This window comes from Phalacrocorax carbo, chromosome 2 (assembly GCF_963921805.1).
Source record: "Phalacrocorax carbo chromosome 2, bPhaCar2.1, whole genome shotgun sequence".
Classification (NCBI taxonomy): domain Eukaryota; kingdom Metazoa; phylum Chordata; class Aves; order Suliformes; family Phalacrocoracidae; genus Phalacrocorax; species Phalacrocorax carbo.
Genome location: NC_087514.1, coordinates 147,884,788 through 147,901,140, shown reverse-complemented (window position 1 = coordinate 147,901,140; position 16,353 = coordinate 147,884,788). Strand labels below are relative to the sequence as shown.

General features: G+C 40.9%; 1 long non-coding RNA gene across 2 annotated transcripts in view; it reads right to left on the bottom strand.

The window, feature by feature from the left end:
- Positions 1-8,711: 8,711 nt before the first annotated feature.
- LOC135312108 (uncharacterized) overlaps positions 8,712-16,353 on the bottom strand; it is a 40,575-nt gene continuing 32,933 nt past the window's right edge. The window contains exons 3-4 of one of the 2 annotated variants that reach the window (XR_010371764.1): positions 15,585-15,650; positions 8,712-8,855 (exon numbers count right to left, since the gene is read on the bottom strand). This is a non-coding gene — a long non-coding RNA (uncharacterized LOC135312108). The remainder of the gene's footprint in view (positions 8,856-15,584; positions 15,651-16,353) is intronic. The other variant, XR_010371765.1, reaches the window with a different exon arrangement.

Genomic DNA, 16,353 nt, shown 5'->3' with positions numbered 1-16,353 from the left:
GGCAATTCTATGGCATAAATCCTAATATTACTACAAAAACAGGAAGATCATCCACAAGAGTTAATTGATAGAAGGATTGGCAGAACTTTGCTAACGTGTGTAAACTCTTACACTAAACCAGTATTTAAAAAGTACTTGGGAGTAAGCCCAAACAGTTCATGGGGAGGAGGGAGGGCTTTCTGTTATAGAATTTCAAGGCTTTGATTGTCAGGGCTTTCAGTGCACGATACAGCCTGTGCCGCACATCGTCGGCAAATGGCAGAAAAGCATCTTTTTGTATTTATTCTGACTAACTTCTAATTCTCTTAATATATTTGTCACTTATCAGTTCCTTTCAGTTTATTGTACAGATGTAGCAAGACAATATTTTCAGCAATATTTTTACCTCTAAAATACACATGCCAGAATTAGTGATGCAGTAGACATTCCCCACAGGGAAGGTGGCGGAGGAGCTATTCTGTTAAAAGTAGATGAAGTGATAGGGAGGGGAGAGATTCAGCTTCTTAATTACTTAATGATGTCTCTAGTATTAATCTAAACCTGCACTTCACACAGCTGCTCCAGCTGCGTAGGGTTTAGTATGAACATGGTGCTCAAGGAATGCTGCTCAGGTTGAGTGGAAACATTAGCCACGGTGGACGGCGAGCTCCCAGGATGAGAACCATCCTGTGTATGCCACTCAAACCATCTACCATGCCCTCTGAACGGGCTGCCAAGCTCTTGTGCTGCTTCTATAATACAGATGTGCATGGGTTGTTCGTAGGTAATTTCTCAGTGCCAGCTCATTCACAACATGAAATGAAAGCTTCTAATATACAAAACCCACACAATGTGCCAGATCTAAAACCTGCTCCAGATCTTCTGCTCCAGCAAACAGTTCAACAGCTGAAGTGTTACTTAGGCTTTCCTCTCTTTTCTCCTAAGATTTCTGGACATGTTCGGATTCAACTTTCCAGTAAGTATACAACATTTAAGTTTTAAGCCAGCCCTGTCTTCTGAAGTGGTGGTTTAGTGGAATTACTCCTGCAGTCCCCTACAGCGCTACTCTAGCCAACACTCTTGCGTCACCTACATACAGCTACGTAGCCAAGATTTACAAGGCCGTGCTGCGACCTGTGGGCATCCCGCTCATCCCAGCCTCTCGACGCGGGGGCATCCCCAAGCCATCTCCCTCCTGCCTCTCCTGCATCGATACGGGTGATTGCCATTTCTCTTTGTGGAGTTTTCTACAGGGCATGCTCTGTTTGACAGGCACTGCTGACTTCAGCAAGCAGGTGCGGGACCTTGCCTTTAGTAGAATTATATATAAGACAATGCATAGGAAAAGAATGTCTTTTCTGATAAAATGTTTTCTCTCTCTCTCACCTGAAGAAAACTGGAAGGCAGGGATGATATTCAAGGTAGGAGATCCAACTGGCTTGTTAATGCAAGGACTGTGGCAAAAGAAATATTTAAATTAAAAGTTCTTGGAAACAATGTTTTTCTATGTCAACTACAAAACCTAAATGTATAATCTGAATTTCCAGCTCCCTCTCCTGTGCTTACCTCTTCTTTTCCAGTGCCATGCTAGTTAGCAAGTCCCTGATCGAGTGGGATCATTGCATTCTGATTGTCTCGTACCCCACCTTTATCCAGTGCCTGCTCTACATGTGCTGTCCACTTGGTTTCTTTCAAACTCTTATATATTAAATGGGAAAAAAAAATTGAAAAAAGAGAGCGGTTAACTTAACAGAGAAATCTGTTTCATCTCTTCCTTTCTGTCCTGATTTCTCTATGGCAGGTATTGTTTCTGGAAATGAGCATACCCTTTGCAATGTAATGCGGTAGGAAAGAGCAGAGGCTGTGTAGACAGAGCAGTGTGCTGTCTTTAATGTAATCTGAACAATGATGCTGGTTTACTGCCACGTGAGACTGACCAGAGATCTACTTTCATGCTACAACAAGGGAATGTGCACGAACAAATGATTGAGGAAGACCTTGAGAGCAGCATCTTTCAAGTGGCAAAGGAGGTTTGTTTGATATTAAAATCACTAACAATAGCCTTATTAAAACTGTTAGAAGACAGGGCTGGAAAGGACTTGAAGAAATAGTTACAGGCTGTCCCAGAGCAGTTCAACTGTAGATAAACATTGGCAAAAATTGGGTTAATCTTTTCCAAGGAGGGTAGTTACATGACTTCCCTGTTCTATCCCTTCCCATGCCTCGCTCGCTGTATCATTAGAAAGACTTTTTTTCTAATACCTTACCTGACTCTGCATTACTATAATTCATGCAGTCTACAGTGGACCCTGTGAACAGTTTATTCTCTTCCTCTTTCAGTTTATTTTATTGTGATCCTGCCTCTATGTACTGAACAATGTAAATATTAGCTTCTGCACATATTAAATTGAATGTTCCCTTTCCTTATTTAGCAAAATAATCAAATGGTTTAAGCCAGAATGACCTATTCCACTTTTTGTAATGCCCAATATAAAAAAAAAATCTTTTAAAATGGTGCTTCTTAATTGTCAGTCACATTTTATAAATGTATTTACAGATCTCTATTTTGAGAATTTTCTAGCCATCCATATATCGTCTAATAAAAAAAATTATAATTGCTGTTTGAACAGAATGCAGTTTCAAAATGAGCAGCAGCTACTGCTTAGCTGTGGTTGTTGCTATAACTGCAATAAAATACTGCTTTTCTCTTTTCCCAAACTAAACAATGTCATGATCTTAGCTTTCCTAATGATACTCCCTTTTCACAGCTTCGTCGTGTCTCCATCAGTGTATGACAGAATAATTATTTGGTCATAAGTATTAAGATACAAAAAATACTTCTTTGCAAGCTGGCGTAAATTCATTCTTACCTGGTGCTCTGCATCTTTGCAGGCAGTTTAGTTATTGCCCAATATGCTTTTGAGTTTATAAAGAGCTCCTACTTTGTTCCCACTCAATCTCATTCATTCATAGTAACTCACTTTATTTAACGATGTGTGTCCTATTGGAATAAATGGCATTTGTGAGTACCGTGTGTTTTGAAGAGGTTTGGCACTTGCGTACAAGCCTGGAAGGTGATTTAAGTCGCTGCTTCACTTTGCCTCTGCAAAGGAAGCCTGAGGCCAGAGCACTCTACTTTCTTTTCCATTTTATGTATATTTAAGTGGATGCATAAAAATACTTTGTTACAAGAATCTCTCAGTCACTCTAATGTCTACAGTGTATTTGGCATACCAAGGCAGGTACGAGGGCTAGCTGCAGTTACTGGGCTGACAACAGTTCTAGTTTGCCGTCCACCACCTGAGGGTAACAGGGTCATGTTTGATTCTGGTTAAGTCACGTGTTCCTGAGATGTGCCTGCTTATCCCAGCAGCTCATCCCAGAGTGATGCGTAAGAATCCTTTCCACCCAAGTAGGTCTGATTAATTAGTGCCTACCTGAACTGGATGTATAATGCTAAATTGAACTTTACACCCTGGGTCAGGGCCCTATCTTCCTTCGCACTGTGTAATTGCATAACAAAACCAAAATATTTCTGCCCTGAAGGGCTTTACTCTTCAGTATTTCCACTTAGCTCAGTAGTCAGTCTTAGACAGTTTATTTGTACATTGGCTGCACCAAAGACTCTGTGTTTGGGGTGGGAGGCTGTTAAAATATCAAATTGTACCATGCAATTATAGTCATCACTTTGTAGGGTACAATAGAAAGAATCTGCTTGTAGTTAAGCATGATGATGAGCATGCTAGCAGTTAATACTGTTCCCCTGCTTCAGTTGTAGCAAAGCTCTATATGGAAGGAAAAATGATAGCGTTTGATCTGATTACATCATAAAGTGCTCTAGAGCAGCAGTTTCCGAGTTGTGTTTCATTGATATGCTGCAAACTGCAGCATCTCTGCACTGGGCTGCTCTTTCACCCCAGGGTGCAGGAGACTGGGATGGCACTGGGTCTGTTGGAAGGGGAAAAACTGAGTATACATTTGTACCCTTGAAACTGGACCCAGCTGTACAATGGTGCTTTTGGAGGCCCCAGTCTTGGAGGGAGGAAAATGTGCTTTCTGTACAACCTAGTGTTACTTGAGGAATCGTAGTATTTGACGTTGCATCCTGGATTTAAGTAATGTCCTTAAAACATCCGGTATCACTCCTTGTGGCACTTCCCCTGTCAGCCACTAGCCTGACAAAACTGAAACGCAGCTGCCCTGCTTACCCTCCTACTGTTCTGCTCTGAGGCCACCAAAGACTGTTACGGGGCTGAGAAGGCTCTTGGGGCTGGTGGCAAGTGCAGCTCCCAGAGTGTTGGCAAGTGGAAGAAAATAGGTTGTCTCCCCCTGCTATTTAAATGTTTTCTAAACATTTTCTCATGCATTTCGTAGCCTGCTGGTGTCCCACACCAGTCTCTTCATCAGACACATTCCCCACAACCACACTTCAGGAAGATGCGCGTGTGGCTTATTGTCTGTGTTTGTATCCCTCTGTTCCTGCCCCATCACTGACAGGTACTTTTAACTGTCTTGTTTGCCACCAAATTGCAGGACAAAGTGGATAAAGCCACCCAGTGTAGTCCTCCAGTGACTCAAGTTGGGAGAGGGGAAAAAAAAGACAAGGGGAGATTGAGTGAGGACGGACACGCAGACACTGCGTACTCCACCCAAAACTTGGCAGCTAGGGATGAATGCGGGGCAGGCAGAAGACTGCTGCACAACACTGTTACATGCTTGCCTGCCTGCACAAGCCCTCCACAAACGATGGCATCTGACAGACTCGTAATAAGCCACTGAGCAGTGTCCCACCACTGTGCTCCAAGTTCTCACCTTCCAAGGAGGACCAATGCTGAGCACCTAGCTTCCTTGGTAGAGGGCCTAATCAAGCAAGACTAATCTGATAAGAGAAGTTATTTGTTTACTTCTAGGGTGAAAAAGAAACACCACAGATTACAGTAGCAATGGTTTAGGGTAAATGGAGGTCATAAACCAAAAAACCTTTTCTGAAGCAGCAAGGAAGAGACAGTACTGAGGCCTGTAGAGGAATAAAGCTGAGAAAGAGAAAATATAGAGAAACTACTGAGAACATACTCTACAAGATCCCTGAGCAAGGGGTGTCTGCTGCACGTTCCTGGGTTTGGCATTAACTGCAGCTGCTGTAGGGTCAGGAAGGACAGTCCCATATGGATTTCTCTTAAGGAGCAAAGAAAAATCTCAGACCATAAAGATTATGATGCAGAAGAAAAGGCATAAAATAATATGTTGACAACACCATAAAAGCATTTTATAGTAGTCCCCTTCTCACCTGAGATAATGCGGAAGGTGCCATGATGTAAGATCAGCCTGGAGAGCAGAATGATAGCACCCCATTAAAAAACACCAATATCTTTAAAAGCAACGCAATAAACACTTCAAGGAGATACCCATACAAAACAATTAAACTGCTGGGCTCTCATCATATGGTAGTATGTTAATAGAGAAAAGACTCTGAGTAGGAGGTTGGCCATGTGGAACATTTTCATCATCAAAATAACCTCTTTCTGTGACCCAAACCAGTCTGTGGAAACACACTTTATTTGGATGCGGTTTTCTTCTGACAGACCCAGAAACGTTTCCTCATGCATCATGTAGCCTCCTGATCTCCCACCTTCTTAACCCAGTCTCTTCATCAGACACACTTCCCACAAACACACCTTTTGGCTTCGTTCAGCGTACTAAGTTGTTTGGCCTAAAATAGATAATTGTCTTCACAGGTGCATTTGGGCAAGGGGGAGGGAGGGCTAATCCATAGAGAATCAAGCTTTTCAGATGAGAAGATGGCTGTGAAAAGACTGTCATTCTCTTAAGGTCCACAGTGAAGCAGCATCTTCCTTCTCAGTCATTGGGGGTTAGGTTAGGACCCTCAGTCCAGCCTTTCCAGAGCTATAGCTGGCCTTCCTGGGGAAGGTGCATCAGCTGTCTCACCTGTCCTTTAGATGCAACCACTGCTGCAGTAGAAGAGCAGATCACAGCTGATGTCCTAGAGTCACCCAGTCTGACACATGAATTGCAGTTGCAGACATGCTCTCAACATGGCTATTCTGGAAGGTTAGGATACAAATGTTTTAAACACAAAATGTTCTCCCAAAATGGGTTTCTCTACTTCGGAACCTCCAGAGAAGAGCACTGTCACATACATTCCTGTGCTGGTGGGCAGAGCTCATTCTCCAGCCCTTCTCCAAAGGCACAGTGCCCTGCATTACCACTGAGCAACTGTATATTTATTAACAAGATTACTAAGACAGCATTTGTTGGATTCCTGTCAAATGTGGCTTCAAAGGATTGAAAGCCGGTACAGAGCTGTTGTTAGTAACCAAATTCCATTACACACTAAAAATAAAAAGGAGCTTTTTCAAAAAGGTGAGAAACAAAGCAGGTTGCACCTTAGTAAATATGAGTATACATCCCAATTTAGAGCAAGAGTGTGGGAAACATTATGCAGTGAACCATGGCCAACCACAGATGCCCAGAACGTGAAGACTAAAGATGATCTTCGAACATAGCCAAGCTTTATGCTATTAAGTGCTTTAAAAATCAAAACTACCAGTTCAAATTAACCTTTATAGGCAGCCAATGTAAAGAATGCAGCTGGGACATAATAGATCATGGTAACTCAAGTCAGCGAGTAAATATGTTGCTGCACTCTGCACAAGCTGTGGGCAAACAGAAACCCCTCTGAAAGCTGCTCACAAAGAATTGCACTCGCTGAACCTCATGAGTACCAAGGCAGGCGTAGCTCTTGCAAGGCAGCCACAGCCCACATAAAGACGGGCTGTGCTCTAGAGCAAAACCCTACAAGCAGCATCTGAGACATCTGGGAGGAAGGAGTGGTTGGAAGGAAAGCCAATATAAATGTACTTAACCTGTTGTGATGTTTCCAAACATGTTCTCTCATTACATAGGGCAACTAAAGAAGCAAGTCTGCACAGTTACAGGACTTGCCAGCTCCTAGAAAGCATAATTTCACAGCCAGGCATAACCAGAGGGCTACATTTCACAGCTTATCCTGAAAATGAAAGGTGAAAAAGTTCAGATAGTTGAAAGAAACCAGCCAGGGATCACATACAAACATACTTCTGGATATTTTCTGGATTTTTTTGACCACTGTTCGGTTTTAGGTCTTTCATATGATGAGTACTGCCATGAAGTCACAGCCAGGAAATTAGTTTTAGAAGTTAACAGCAAACTGTTTCTAATCCTAATTATTGCTTTTTTTGCTAAACAAAGTGATTTTAAACAGACCTCCCATATAGCTTAATGTTGCGTTTAAGCAAGCTGCTCACCATAAGTGCTTTAGCCCCTTCTTGCTTATTCCACAACTTGAAACGTTACCTTTCCAAACTAATTCACAGCCCAGGGTGCACTGCTCTGTTTCTTAATCACTGTAGTAGAAAACGGTCTCACCCACTTCCCTTGCATTGCGCTCCCTACAGTCACAATCAGGTTTGGCTTTAACTGTGCCTTTCCCATAGCAAAGATTTACAGTGGTAAAAAGTAAGTGGTACTGTTTCTACAGTCCACCCTGTCAAGCACAAGCCATTCCTTTGACCCATCATTCACTTTGGAACACATTCAACACATCAAAAGAAACCCAGAGGCATTTGAAATATATTCTAACTTACAAATACCGTAAGTTAGAAATTAAAATTTGACTCAAAGCCCAGGAAAGGCTCCATCTAAATACAATAGTTATTGAACCAGGTTCTTCAAGCATAACCTTTTCATCATCAGTGACTCACACAAATTAGTCCCTGTGAAACTAAAAGGTGTTGCTATTTTAACAATGCCAGCATAAACTTGTATTTCCTGTCTTTCTTACTTTGGATCTGGATATATCATGGTAAAAGTACTTATGTTGTTAGCCTATATTCCAATATTTATTTAGGATGCTTATTGAAGTACATTCTTCTTTGTACCAGCATACGAAGCATGACTGTACCTGTACTAAAAGCTTTCCAGAATAACTGCGCTGTAAAAGGAGAGTCAAACTTCTCACCAAAAGGTTTACTAAGTATAACTATATTAACTGTAATTAGTTAGCAAGACAGATGTTTGGAGAGACCTTCTCTTGAACAGTAAGTTCAGCCCCATTTGTCTAATGCTCCCATAGTACTTAACAGCCAGCTCAAACATCCTTTCAACTGTCAAATAAATTTTCACAGACCAGATGAGAGCAGAACAAACCAAGCTCCAGCACACACACAGAGTATGTGCGCGCTTTCTTACAGTGTAATTAGTACCATACAGCTTCTCTGTGCGACAGGATAACTCTCTGTCCTAACCAAGGGAAGGGAAAGCAAGCTCATACTGTCTGTACTAGACCTTCTTCTCAACTCCAGAAGAAAGAAGCTTAAATACATAATTTAAAACAGAGCATGAACATTTCAACTTTGAATTGACTGATGTGATATAGTAAGATGATGCAGTTTTCTTGGATTGCTCTAATACCTTCCATGAGGAGTAAGACAGCGCAGAAGCTTAGTTTACAGCCAGACACAAAAGCTTTAATGAAATGAAAACATGGGAAAAACACTTCTTTCACAAATGTATAAAATCAGTTTTGCTCAAAGCCTTTTCAATACTACTCATTTATGATTGAGAAAGAAATACCACAAAACAATTTGATTGGAAAAAAAACATTGGAGAGAAGACCTCAGTCCCGACAATGTACGTGGTAGTTTGCATCACTGAAGAACTTTGATAAGCTGAAGAACTTTGATAAGCTGAAGAACTTTGCTAAGTATCTTATCTGTAATGTAGACCTATGCCAATGCATTCCTCCTATAGGTTCCAATACAGCCACACATGGAAGAGCCTGCCCAGGTGTTCTGCTGACTGAGTTCTGCTGTCTTGCTCTGGTAAAGATGGAACGAGTGTCAGCAGACTAATAATTACACTTATATTTATGAAAATAAGCTAGAACAAGAGTCTCAACAATTCTAAGCATCAAACTTTTTAACTCACCAAGTTGCATTGTGCAAATGAATGAAGTATGTGGGAGGCGAGCAGAAGAGAAATTAAGGGTGACAGCTGTTAACGTACTTGGATGACACACACCAATGGTTGTTAAAGAGCGGAATAGTGTCAATTCCCATTTTGCAGCTACGGCACACCCCTTTATTCACGCAACACATGATACACAATTATCCTGCAGAGGTCACAGAAGTCAGCTATCCCTTTCATCTCATTCACATCAATTAGAAAAATATGCCAAAGTTCACTGAGATCGGGCTTTTTTACTTTTTATGGCAGTTAAGGGACTGATTCTTGACTTCAGAAGCTATCATGTCCTCATGGCAAGGGTGGGGGCTGCAAACAGAAAGAAATAGGCAGCTTTTCTGGGAACAAAATGAAAAATTGGAGACACCTTTGGTGCACGTGCCAAGGAACCATTATTAAAGATGCCCTGGAAGTCACAGTCATTCTAGAGAGAAACAATAAGGAAAAAGTAAAAGGATGGTAGTGGCCTGACTTGATTTTAAGGCAGCAATTTCACCACCACAACCAGCTTTTTGTAGGGCAGAAGCACCAATTGTGCTGGTCCTGGGACAGCTACCAACTATTGCGCCCAAAACATCCATCTGCAGCAAGAGTATTAGCTGTCAGTGCATATTTCCTAAGGTGGTGACATTCCTTCTGCCTTCTTACTTTTGTTTGGGCTTTAACCTTGTAAGTAGTGCCAATCTTCTTCAGTGTTGTGTTAGGAGTCCAGCCTCATATCCTCTCCTGTCCTCTGCCGGGCAGTCTTCCCTAGCTTCTTCTCTGAGATGCTCTTTATGCAATATATGTACTTCTACATATAGAAGAAGATTCTGGAAATGTATAACCCATTGGAGGCCTGCATGGGATCCAAGCATTTCTTTGGCATAGAAGTTGTAGTTCAAAACCATAAATACATACATGCAGAAAAGTGGACATCTTTAGATCTATAAAGTTAACAATTTCTTGTCATGCTTCCTTTTACTATCACTAGCCTTGGCTGTAAAACATAGGCCCTGAATGAAAACACATGGCATCAGATCCTCCTGTGCCATTTTAGGTTATCACCTCATCAAGAGAGAAATCCTCTTAAAAATAAAAATAGCCTTCAGGTTCCAGACTAGGCAGCAAAATGATTCCCAAAGAAATAAAAAAACCAAATTCCATTCTCCAGGCAAAGCACATGTACAGTGAGATGGCAGCACATTTTGCTTTCATGAGGAAAACCAGTCTGGACTCATGCCTGTAGCTGCTTCCCAAAAACGCTGCGTCTCTGGGAGCTCCACATTCTCCACACCATCACTGTCTCACGCCCAGCTTATGGGAAGATAATGCAAAGCCATGCTGAAAAAAAAAACCAAAACACCTATTTTTTTCTGACCTTATAGAGCCCTCTAATCTCTCTACAGGAGTTTAGTACCCCACAATTTTCACTTTAAGGAACGACCGACCTAAGACAAAGCCTGAAGTCTCCCCGATTGCACTGACCTGCTCTGCAATGATCTGCACTGTGCTGCCCTAGTCCAGGTCTCCCCAGACATGTCCCCTTTTCCAGCTACTTGTCATTTGGAAATGCAATGTGTTTCTGAAGTTCTTGTCCAGATCAACTGTGACAGGACAAGGGGCAATGGTGTTAAACTGAAAGAAGGTACATTTGGATTAGATATAAGGAAGACGTTTTCTACAGTGAGGGTGGCGACACACTGGAACAGGTTGCCCAGAGAATGTGTGGCTGCCCCATCACTGGGAGCCTTCAAGGTCAGGTTGGATGGGACTTTGGGCAACCTGATCTAGTGAAAGATGTCCCTGCCCATGGCAGGGAGAGGTTGGACTAGATGATCTTCAAAGGTCCCTTCCAACCCTAACGAACCTGTGATTCTAACTGTACATTCACACACTATAAGTCAGACACTGCCTGGAAGCTTCAGGGTCACCATTAATATGGCTGATTCACACATTCACAGTAAGCCCAAAACACCCCCCGAGTGTCAAATTTCTTGTACATTTACTGTAAATCCAACACTTCCCAGAAGCTTCAGGCTCATTGCACATGCTATGACCAGTAAAGGCATAGCAATTTCTGTCTGGGAAATCCCCTGCACACAACAAATGGTGTGGTAGCCTTCACTCAGTGGGTAAAATGAAACATGTCATGGCAGCTGCGCTGCTGATGGTGTTGGGCCTGGGAGACACAGGAGACTAACCTGTATTCTGAAATGTAATATGAAGCAGAACCAGGAATACTTTCCTCCACTTCTCTAAATGCTGTGCAGGAAGGTGCATTAACTGAAATCACTTTTCACTGGCAGTTGCAGCTTGACTTCAAGCAGAAATCCTTGAGTTGGAGGCCACTGACCTGAATCATGCTTCTGTCAATATTCCTAGTTGCCTTCCTAGGGGAAAGGATTCTCACTGGCATAAAATTATTGACATCATATAGTTGTTTAATTATAGCTGTTTCTTCCACTTGCATATAAATAATTATATTTCATCATTGTAAATATTTATCTAAGGACTTACATTAATATAATCCTTCATCCTGTTAATATAATGTATTTCATTGTAACTAATGGCAATGGTACATCAGCCAACAACTGAGGTTTTGCTCATATTTGTGATTATCTACACAAGAAGTTCACTACACAAGATTAACCTTCTTCAACTAATAAAACTACCTCTCAGCTTTCCTTTCCACTTCGGCAGTTACACAAACTCTATTTTTGAAGGTGCACTCTTAAGACTGTTGTGATAAGTAGAGCATGTTAGTGAAGTAGCTTGTGAATTCAGTTTAAAATAAATGTATATAATTAAAGCAAAAAGTTTATTTGCACAATGGAGACTGAAATTCCTAACATTTGGAAAATGTAAAAACTCTCAATCATTAGGGTACAAAGTCTCAGCAATTGCTAAAAATTATATAGATGTTCAATACTGTGGCACATTTCTAAAGCTTCAGTGCAGTAATCTATGAAACATGCTTTTCCCCACTCTATACATAAAGCAATTTATTTCAGGTAGCATATGCACGGATCATATCTAAATTATTTTCAAAAGGGTATGTTTCAACATAGCTTATCATGTGCAATAGTAGGTATGTTTTGAAACGGTCTGTCAATAAAATTTCTTAAAGCCTTAGTTTTGTGAAAATAGAGCAAAACTGGTTTAAAAGCTGGTCTATGATCTAGTATTATACTGCTTGTCCTGTAAGGAAATAATTTGCAATCTACATTATCTAAAGAAATGCCTTTTGGACTACCGTGGTGTTTCATTTTTTCTCAAAATTTCTATTATTGGGGAAAAAAAGAACACAGAGACAAAAATATTTTCATTGACTCCCACAAGTCTTTTATTAGACTCGAGAGGCAAAGAAAACACGTAACACCTGGAAGTCTGATGGTAAGAGGAAACTGGAATTATTTTTATCTATTTCCCCTCTACACCTCCACTACATTTCTTCAGCTCCTCATTAAGTCATATGTCAACTTGGGAAGATATTCTTTTTCTCCTAACTCCCTCTGACAATGCATTAATTCTGCAGCATAGCGCTTTTCTCTCACGTTTAACCTTCTTAAAGAAGGTTTTCACCTTTTTTCCCAAAGTAATATGTTCACACACACACCCTTTGTTTTTTAATTCATCATTAAAATGGTATTCTGTGCTTCAACCAGGTTAATCTCAAGTGTGCACCACAGACATTACCTCATCTGTGCAGCATATGCAGTTCAGTACATGCAATCTCCTTTATGTGACAATCTCTTCAAGATTGCCAATTATCATTTCCCTATCAGAAACATGAAAGCATTTTTCACATTATGAAGAGAACGATGGCACATAAAGGCACCGTCAAAACTTGCATTATCTTTAAAAGACAATGAATGTGGGGTAAAGAAACCCCACACATTCTCATTCACATGGAGTCAACGACAGTGTCGTTTGGTTTTATAAAGAAATTAAGGTAATATTTTTTCTGCGTGCGGGCAGTTTCTTTTATCTTCTGTAAAATGTTAAGGACTGCAAGCTCGTCTCTGTGCCCTAGCTGATAGATATTCCATATACCTAAAGGAATAACAATTTTTAAAAATTTTGCAATCTATGCACACAGCAGTTGTTCAAACTTAGCTGTTTGGGCCAATACTAGAACAGTCAAACTTGCATTGAAGAAATATTTTTAGTGTTTCATGTCTTGGCACAAATTATTCATGACCCAGGATAGCTGGAAAATTATTTCCATAAGCAGCTTGCTTTTCTTCTTTCTTTTCATCATTTTTCCTGTAAATGCTACAGCTCACCATAACCCATATGTACTTTTTTTTTCACGTGGGCCGCTGGTGGTGCTCAGTTCACTTTTGTTACTATATGTGATTTGTGGCTATCTAAATTGCATGTATTTAGCATTGCAAATTTTTCAGCATTTAAGGCTCAATCCTATTCATGAAGGTAAAACTCTACTGGATTTCCAGAAAGAGCAGAACAAGTCACTAAAAAAAGAGCATTGTCTAGCTTGCCTCAACCTCCAGCTGTTCTACTCTCCTATATGCTGTATCACTTAAAGGAAGCTTCATAAAGGACATAAACAGCTGGGTACATTTTCTTTTCTCTCTAAGAGAGAAAAAAGCCTGTACATTTGCAACATTCATATATGATTTTGTTATCTAGAAAACAGCCACATACTAACTAAAAACATCCCCAAGCCCATATATATAGTACTTCAAATTCTCTTGATCTAACCAAACAGTTTGCATTTAGAGTCCACATCTCCACTAACACCACAGTTGCATCTGGACCATTATGTTTAATAGCCCTCAGTGGACCTACCCCTCCCTGAACCCTTTAATACCTTTGGCCTCCACAAGTGTTGCATGTATTCACATACTTTTCTCTCACTGCAGTCCTAGGAGCCTGAATTAGCTGTATTGGCAGAAACCTCCAGGAGGTTGAATAGTGTGTTTGGAGGATTGAAACAGTCAATACCCCAGAGCAGAATAAAATGTCCCTCTCACAGAAAAAAAAAAAGAAAGAAAGCACTACCCCCCCCCCCAAAAAAAAGGGGGGGGGGGGGGGTGTGTGTGGGATTTCTGTCTTTACCGTTTACGTTAATAAGGCTTTGATCGCTTTAAATATAAATTGGCAAAAAAAATCTCTGTGCCTTCTCATCTCACTGATTCTACCCTTTCCTTCAAACTGTCTGTGGCAAACTCCAAAGACAACAAAGAACTGACCTTAAGGCTGATTTCCATCAGATGTCTTCTATGTTGCTTTTAAGATTGACTAAATCTCGACAGCATAAAATATACAGCACCGAAGCTCAAGGAAAGGAAGAAATGTCTGCATTAAATGCAGATAATGCCTATATTACTTATTAGGAGACATAAACTATATTCCTGCTAGTAAAAGATAAGTCACTCAGTATTTCCAGGATCATGCATTGACAAAGTCAACGGAAGGGTGCAAAATATAAAAATGTTTATTTAAATAATAAAATGTAGCTCAGGAGGGAGACTGACTATGTATGTAAGCCTTAGAGTTCATTAAACCTTCCATTTCACTGAGGACAAAGAGACACTGAGGGAGAGCAAGTACAGGGCTGTGGGGATGTTAAGGAAATAACACCCACAACAAATATCAGGCAATCACAATACCATTGCATTTACTTATTTCTAACATAAAACTGCTCCCAAATTCTGTATTTCTCGGCCTGAGAAAAGCTGGATATCGCAAGAATTTTCTGTCAGGCCTGTTCAGCCCCGCAGGTAACAATCTGCACCAACTCAGCAAACGGATAGAAGCACAACAGAAACATGCAGGTAACTGTAACCGGGAGTTTTCTTAAGACACAAATTCTGCAGAGTATAAAATGTTATCATTGCCACAGGTGGTGAAACAGTTTGTTGTGCAGATGCTTACAAGCCTGTCTGTCTAATCTATAAAAGGAGCAGGTTTGCCAGCTTTACCTGAACTCGGAGCTGAAACACAGCACCCTTAGGTAGAGAAGAGTCCCCAGACTCCCTTTTCTTTGGGTGATGGTCCTTTGCCAAACTTTTCAAAACACAGACAACTGTTTCTGGACACCAACATTACCAGAAGGTTAATAAAAACTGAAAGGGATCTAAAACCTGTTGCTGCGAATGTTGCAATTGGAGTTGGCATCAAAGCAATTCAGCTGTCTGTCCTTCCTCCAAAGCTTCAAATTCACACGGAGCATAGCCCCATGCCCAGAACAGTCAGGTATGCTGGGGAATACCTTGGGGCACCTACTCAAAAGCAGAAAGGCCAGATCTGATTGCAAAGACCCAGAAGTACTAAATCAACCAACAACCAGAGCTCCAGCCTAGACTCAAGTCTCCAGATGCTCTTCCTCTTTTCATTTCCTCTCTGAATTGCTCTCTAACATCTGTGTTTCCTTTTAAATACCATGCTACAATCCAAAAGCATTTGTAAAATATGTTTGTTTATGCCAGGGTAGAGTGCTATTAGATAAAAGTGGTAGAATACAGGGATTATGTGAAAGTATATACAGAAAGCATGGCACAGGAAACGTCCTGAAGGCAGCATCTCCTGTTCATGGTCCCTCCAGGCAGCACCTCCCAGCTCCCACACATGCTCACCTCTGATGAAAGTTTGCCTCTGTTGTTGCTGTTTTCTATTTTCTCTCCTTCAGCTGTAAGACACATCTGCTGGGGAAACAAGATTTCTAAAAGCTTGCTATTCAGTTACATAGTTTTTTGCAAATCAAGTCTCCCCACCTTTAAATTAATTTTCAGAGTCAATGAATTTTCAATTGCATGTTTACATAGTGCTGAGCCCTTGCAAGACAGAATTAACCAGAAAGGCAACAACCACGGGCCATCTCAGCTACGTAACGGTTTTAAAACCCAAGTGGAGACACAAGAAGTCATGGACAAACAGCACAAAAGCCTGCTGTTCCTGCCTATAGCAATATCTGCTCCTACTCCCACCTCATTAATTGCTAGTTTTCCTGATTATAGAAACAGCTTTTTCTGCTGCTGAAATGTATGGTGTCATTCCATTTGCATATGCAAACTGACATACGAACAATGAACCAGTTGCACAGTTCCTTAGAGAGCAACAATGTAGAGGATTTACGACATGTATACGGCAACAGGCAGGGAGGGGAGTGTGAGGAGATGGACATACGAAACAGCTCATTATATTCTTTATACTGTTTTTCTGATCAATAACCTTTCCTGTTGTTTCTTGAAATAAAATATTTAACACGTTAGTGGATTACTGACACAGGCTTTGGGAAAATAATAAAACTAAATATCTGTGCGACTTTGCTTTGCCTCCAGATGCCTGCCGGTTTGTCAGGTTTTAATATATGATCTCTGATTACATGATTACACACTGTTCTTC